Consider the following 7,976-nt stretch of genomic DNA (forward strand, 5'->3'; position numbering starts at 1 on the left):
ACTAAGCATGCTTGCTGATCATTCTACCTGCCGCAAACATATTCCCTCTAACATAATTTTTCAATTCTAAACCCACAGTTGTAAAAACTTCAATCGACTTTAGAGAATAAATCGGCGAAGGAGTTACATTAATTGTTACAACTTAACGTTGACTTAATCGGTCTAGAGTAGACTCTAGAATACGATTTTCTACGCACCTATGTCGTATATATCAATTATTGTGACAATGACGTAACAACGCATAATGTTTCACGAACCCAAATTATGTTCCCACAGTATGGAAAGCCCTGTGCTAAATTTGTTTTTTGCTTTTTGCATCAAACTTAGTGGGTCGCGAGAACAAAAATATTGGGAAAGCAGTCTTTTGAGTAACAATTCAAACAAATATTTTTTTATAAATATCGCAAGATATTTATCGCCATACATTGCAAAAAGGAATTCTCCTCTCTCACGTCGTTTTTCTTCTTTCAAAAATCTTTTTGGGGCCAAGCAAATCAGATAGTCAACCGAAACATATACTTTGTCTACTTTTTGTAAAGGCGTTTTTCGCAAATCTAAGGTTAAAAGGAGCGCACTTTAGTGTGACGAGGGGATTTCCATTGGCCACAGAGAAGGCTTCGTCTGCGAATCATGCGTTTCAAGATAGTGTTTATTTAAATCTCTAGGTTTCCCTATAAGGTAGTCCAAGATCAGCGTTGGCGTGATAAAAATCTTCAATGGAAATCATGAAATGACAGGTTGTTTTTCGTATTGTGTAAAGTGTCTTCGTGAGGTAAGACACTATTTCCATCTATCAGTAGTCAAAACTAGACTATATCAGGCGCGGATCTAGGATTTTAGTTTGAGGGGGCCATTAAAAAAAAAGTTACGTAACAACGTGATGTCACAAACCTACGTCAGAACGTGACATAACAAATTTTTAGAACACTGCATAGTTCGTTCATTTGATAAAGTTTGACGTTGGAGACATTTCACTTGTAATACAAAAGCGCTATTACAAAGATGTTATCCATTCGCGCAACGCAAAACAACGCCTTTGTTTTGTTTAAGTTTCCAAAATTTTCATTTTCGATGGTATGTTGAGACGCATGAGCACGACGCCTTTGGGCTAAAACAACCTTTTTTAAGTGCACATTAAGATCACATCTTCTTAATTAGCACCCTAAACCGAAAAGTATCGTTAACACTATTTCTAGGGACGGATCCAAACTCTATTTAAAGTCTGTTTTAAAGACTAAAATGATAACAAATTAAGAAAATATTAAACACTCTAAAACTCTAGCGAAACTGTACGTTACCATGATTGACATTCGGTCTGGTTCTTGATTTTTTTAGTTAAAACAATAAAGTGATAATTACAGAGTAAAAAAATGAAACAAGTTTGAACAGATTTTTTTGTCGTTGTGCATAACGCAAGAGGTGTCAAAAACTCCAAACAAATCACTGGAAAAAAAGTCATATTGTCTTCGTCATAAATATACCCGATGGCAGAGGTTCTCAAACTGAAGTAGGCGTACTCCGAGGGGTACGCCAGAGATATTTGGGTGGTATGCAAGCAGGTTCATTTTACTGTTTTTTTAACAGTTGAAGAAATGACGTAAATCCTAAAGAAAAAAGTATAAACGTAAACACACTACTGACTCCTTATTCTATATGACAAAACTATTCAATAATAGTAAAATATGTGTATTTTTCCTTAGTGTTACAACTCAGTTCGTGCTTTAAAAGATCTTGGTTGATGTCCTAAAGGCAAGCATAAGAATTAAAACATTAATTCATATTTTGAATCCAATTTTATTGAAACTTTTAATACCTGCTGGTTCGCCATAGTAAGATGTGTTATTTAAATTGGTCATACGACTACTCTGAAGATATTTGCGTTGCGAGCATAGAACCAAGTAAGCTGCAGAATACAGATGCCATATTTTTGTTGTGCGGGCCACAGGTTGCACACATCTGGTATAGTCCTAGTAATACAAGCAGTGAAAAAAACAATTCACTTAGGCGTTACGGTTACAACAACATGAAATGAGTCCCCTATGGGCACCGAGAATCCCAAAACCGTTGTATAGATTCTTCCAAATAATAATCAGCGTCGCGTAACGTGAAATCAATTAGGTATCCGTTACAGCTAGCATATAATTGTTTTCTGTCTTTTTAGTATTTTTCACAAATTATTTGGCCATATTTACAGATTAAAAGCGTCCTCTGCACTGTGGCACTCTCTCCAACAAAAGTTTAACAAACTTAGCCCTAATATATATAAATATATTGCACTGCTTTCGAATGTATTCCGACTTTAAAATATGGACGAAATACATGCCGTTTTCTAAACTCTGAAACATACAGATTCACGTTTGTCAGCCTAATTTAGTTAATGCCATGTTGTGTATTTCTCCTGATTTATGCCTTCTTTGCAATATGGCCATTGTACCAAAGTATATATCAAGCAATGTATATTTTTTATCTGTGCTCAATGCTTGACGTTCCCCTCTATGTCTAAATTAAAATTTTCGTTTTAAAACAAATAGCCCAGCGTTTCTCAACCGGTGCGCCGCGGCGCAGAAGGCTGCCAGGTACGCCGCGAGCAAAAGGAAAAAATAATGTAGGTCCTATTATACTTGGGTACACTATGCACGGATCTGTAATGTAGCTTAATAATAAATTTCAAAGCCAAAAAGGTCGAGTAGATCGACAGCATATTGACTCTGATGATAACAATTTTGTCCTTCCTTTTATAAGTGAAGCTTTGATTTGCTTTTCAGTCACACTAACTGAAGATGATACAAGTTCGTATCGAAACGTCTTAATCAAGATGCTGTCGATCTACTCGACCTTTTTGGCTTTGAAATTTATTATTATCCTATTATACTATTATATAAAACATATATTTTTTACTTTCCTATCAAGCTTAGCTCATTGATTCCACAAGCCTTTTAAGTAGAAAACGCAATAGGACCTACAAAGCAACAATACCTAAAAAAAAAAAGATAATCTATAATACCATAGTACTAAGCCACCGACATAATAATAAGACCTAAACACGAAATAAGTCCAAAATTAATCGGAACAAGACTTAAATGGACAAAATAAGGTTTATAGTCTTAAAGGCTGGAGTCCCTTTAAAGATATGCAACTATATAAAACCATAATAAAAAAATACCGGTACACCTAAAAAAATTCGCGCTCGCTTCGCTCGCAAGGTGCGCCGCCCTGTTTGCATATGTCTCTAGGTGCGCCCCAAGTAAAAATGGTTAAGAAACACTCAAATAGCCTATAGTCACATTTTTTCCTTTGTGTTAAATTTGACGTAAATTGCACATTTGCGCACTACTTCCAACGTAATAACAAGTTCGTTAGCTTATTTATTTTTTAGCGTCGTGGTATGACGTCATATTACGTGCATTTGGGATCCTCTTTTTTGACCCGGCCAGCGACAAAATTTTAAGTTTCTCATGTGGCCCGCGGTTAAAAATAATTGCCCACCCCTGTGTTACACTATAGCGAGAAAATACATTAGCTAACTAAATGAAATAATAGATAAAATGGGATGCTGTAGGCAGGGGCGCCCGCAAAAATTTTCCAGGGGGGGCAATCAGGGGCGTAACCAAAAAATCAAAGAGGGTCATGAATTTTCAACTTCTCAAGCGACCACGTGCGTTGTTAACAATCCTGTCAGGCGGCAGCTGGGAAACCACTGTGTGCAATCGTTAACTTCAGGCAAAAAAATAAACCAAGACCGTGAAATATATGTGACTAATTGTGGTAGAATCATACATAATTCGACTATCAGCAGCGTAGTTTTCAAGTTCCATGAACGGAACTAGCGCTAAATTACAAGCACGCCTTTCACCACCTGCAATACTAAACGAAGATCGGTTTTCCCGGGTGTTATCTTGTCACATTTAGCGCAACAATTGCGCCGAGCTGTGTGCCAAGTCATCTAAATTACAAGCTGTGGTTGAGGGGGAAAAGGTTGTGTCCATTGCACACTTGGCACGTGGTCTCAAAATATGCTTAAAGAGCATAATTTTGCGATAACCATCATTACATAAAGGTGAAGACTTTGAAACGCGCACGACAGTCTCCATTATACCTCCTTTTAAGAATCTGCTTCAGTTAAACAAATGTCGATGTTACACCAACATTCGGCACAGAGACCGAACAGCGAGGAACATCAACATACTGCGCTTAATTTGACGTTTTTTAGCAAGAAAAAAGAAAGAAGGTTTGACTTAGCGTTGTCAGTTGTCGAATACACCCTTGCTAATCAGTCAACCTAAACCAATAACGAAAGAGAAAAACTATCCAGGGTTTATGGTCAACCAAACAAAAGACGAAAACGGCTGTTTGCGCTCGATTTTGGTTTCGCATTAGATTAAGATGCGTGATCCAATTATTTAAAAAGCACGCCGCTTCTAGCAGTTTGTTAAACCATGCCAAAAACGAACAAAAAACGATAATATCACTTACAAAAAGAGCGGGTTATAACTCCCGCCCCCCTGGATACGTCACGGGGCCGATGGATAATGTATAATATTTTTAACCTTCATAAGTGATAATATTACACTTACAAATAATACTAATAATCGCATTTTGAAATTCCAGGGGGGGGGGGGGGGTGGCAAGTGCTTCCCCTCCGTGCGGGCGCCCATGGCTGTAGGTGTATAAACGCACGACAAAAGTAAATGAACTTCCGTAGAGACGCAATGACCAAGAGATTTTCACCCCTGACGTGTAGCATAGTGGTTTTAGGTTTAACGCTGCACATGGCAATCTTAAACTTTTTTCTCGCTTGTCACATAAACAATCGTTCCAGTATCGGTAAAATGAACAATTTTAACTCTCGTACCAAAGTTTGAGAATCAATGGAATCGCTAAATAAATACATTCTTTTTATATTATCCGAAAACGGAGCCAAATGCAAACATGAAATAACTTGACTTTTTAAAATATAAAATATGGCGTTATATGCTGGTGAAGCGAACAGCTTTGTTCGCAGGTCTTGGTTCGGTTGCGAATTAGTACTTTCTTTACAATTTCCAACAATAAAAAATCGCAAAATTATCGCCTAATTGTACTTATTGAATACCGGTACTAAAAAGTTGGTCTTTTACAAAAAAAACATTGCTTGAAAATGGTTTATGGTTTATTTTCAAGTTTAAAATTAAACTTACTTAGCTATTAATAATGAAAGTAATTTATATCTGAGTTTCCAGGTTAGTTTAATTACTGTATTGATTATAAATTTATATTAGGTTTGCCTGGCGCAATACCCGGATTTAACTTTTTGACTTGTAGGTGTTGCGGTTACTATAATCAGTCGAACGTTTTTCTAAAATGACTTGACTTTCATGCAGAACAGAAAATTTCATAAACTGTGTTTGTAAAACAATCAATGCGATAAACTGTATGGTTTAATATAATAAAAGTAAGATTACAAAACAATATCTATCATTAGACATGCAATCAAACATAAGCGCTTTGCTAGTTTCACAGTTTGCCAAGTATCTAAACAAAATTACCTTTTAAATTACCTGAAGCATTTTTCCCAATTAATAATGCTACAAAAGGAACAGGACGCTATTGGTAAAATATAAAATATAGTTTGGTTGGGATTAAGGTGCCTATCCACTCCCCGTCATTATGTTCGACATACGCCCCGAGCTATCGGAAAACTTAGGTGCAGAAAATGTAACAATGAAAATGCCTTGAACAGCCGTTCTTAAATAAAATTATTGTGTTCAATACGTTTATCTAGGCGTTTCCTATGCAAGCTGTTGATAACATACACATTTAACCCAGCTTCTTTAAAATGTTGTTACGCTTTTGCTGAAACTGGATATTTTACGCAAACTTTATAAACAATATGGCATGAGCTGGCAGCGTTCACGTTTCAAACATTCATTACAAAGTTCACAGGCCTACAATTAGGGTCATCAACGAAGTTGAAATACCTTAAATTTCAATATTTTTATTTCAGGATCTTAGAGATACCGACATACCATATATATTGTACAAACCTTCTCGCAATGGGATAGACAAGGAATTTTTGTATCAGGAGTGGGCTTAGGATATTTTTTTTTGAGGCGCATAAAAATGTTCAGAGAAGACGACAAGTTAACACGTTTTATTCAAGTAGAACTTGTATATTAAAAGGGCCTTTATAGTGCTGATGTTGTGTTCATATTAAAAAAAACTACGACTGATCAAGTTTATTTCAAAAGCACAACAAAATTAAGCATCAATTTTACAAAAAATATTTCATAAAGGCGTACAAAAATCGATGTATTACAAGTTTTTTAATCTAATTATGCGTTTTATCATCTCCCAACCAAAAAAGGTTGGCAATGAAAATCACTTACTGGAAGTCTCGCCTTACATAATTCGGTTGCAAATTGCTGTTGAAGCTCTTGTAGCAAGTTTGTTTGTTTTGGATGTTACAATATTGGATAGCTGTAAGATTCGCGGTGGTTGTAATTTATGCAGTACTTTATTTTTAAATAAAACCTAAGCTAATTGTTTATTAAAATCACACAGCACATGCTGTTTACCAATTGCATTTTAACGTATAATTACAACCAATAATAATTTTTCGAAAATATATTATTGCTGTGAAGGGTAGAAATTTCCGTTACATATGTTATATTTTCGAAAATTAATTTTTGACTGACGCATGTGAAACTTAGAGCGTGTCACTTATCTAATCTGCTTAGCTGTGACAAGAGATTAAATCACGAAGACTGACAACGCGTAAACATAACACAAGACATACATACCCTTTCACCAAACAATATCATATTTTTACCATTAAAATTGCATCAGAGGTTGGTGTGGATTTAAACCAAAAAATTGCTTATTGACGTCGTTAACCGAATGGCTGTATTCGTTATTGAAACAACAAGACTACAAGTAATCATATTTGAAAAAGTCGCGTCAAACTGGAAATAGCCATAGGGTTTGTGAAGTTTTTGTATAATATTGCCGTTAGATGGCAGTAAAGCGTTGTATTTTAAAAATATGATAGACTGGTCGTTTGTTGAATAGGTTTTGAGATTTAGGGCTAGACATAAGTATTTTTATAAAAACACACTTTCACTGCTGATTGATATAACGCCAAACATTTTTCCATTGATTTAACTTTGCGTTACACTTACGCGCAATTGATTTGGCAAGCTGTATTACCTATCAAAGATATAGGTAAAAAAAATATCAACAAACCCTATAAAAAATATCAATTTTTATTTGTTACACGTGGTACTAAAATTTTGTCTAAACGTTCACAGGTATTTTTTTTAATTTTATAGATATGGCAATTTTAGTGACTTACTGATTAATGTCACGGGTATTTATGACAGTAATATATAGCTGATACCATTCTTATTTAATATCAGTTTATTTTAATATTAGTAGGCTACATTAAATACATTTTAACTTAACGCGTTTTTTATCATTTATCAAACTCTCCCCGTGACATTTTAATTTATGGCCGACAATGATGCGCTTATCGACGAAACGTATGCCGTCAAATCGTGTTCAGCAGTAAACAAACAGATTCTCACAGTCCGCCTTTAAACTACTTTTAAACCGCTCAGCGATATCGCCGCCTTATGCAGGGCCTGTGGGGCAAATACTTTCCAAAATCTGCCTTAAGCTTTGATTTGCCTAAATAGAAAGGCCAGTTAAAATGGCCATTTTAAAGCGGTTAGGCGCTTCGACGCTTTAAAAAAGCGACGTTGTACGTCAGTTAACGGTAAGAAAAGGTACAAAGATGTTTTCGAAACGTCTTTTTTCCCAATTTTTTGCTTTTCATATTTTTTCTTCCGAATTAAACATTAAAGAGTAACAGAAAATAAATTTCAACAATTTGCCTTTGCGTTTAGTTATCGATAATAATCCCAGTTTATCGATAATAAACAGATGCCTTTCACTTTTCACAACAGAAAGGTTGTGATAAATTTAGTGATACATACATG

This window comes from Ascidiella aspersa, chromosome 7 (assembly GCF_963924565.1).
Source record: "Ascidiella aspersa chromosome 7, kaAscAspe10.2, whole genome shotgun sequence".
Lineage (NCBI taxonomy): Eukaryota > Metazoa > Chordata > Ascidiacea > Phlebobranchia > Ascidiidae > Ascidiella > Ascidiella aspersa.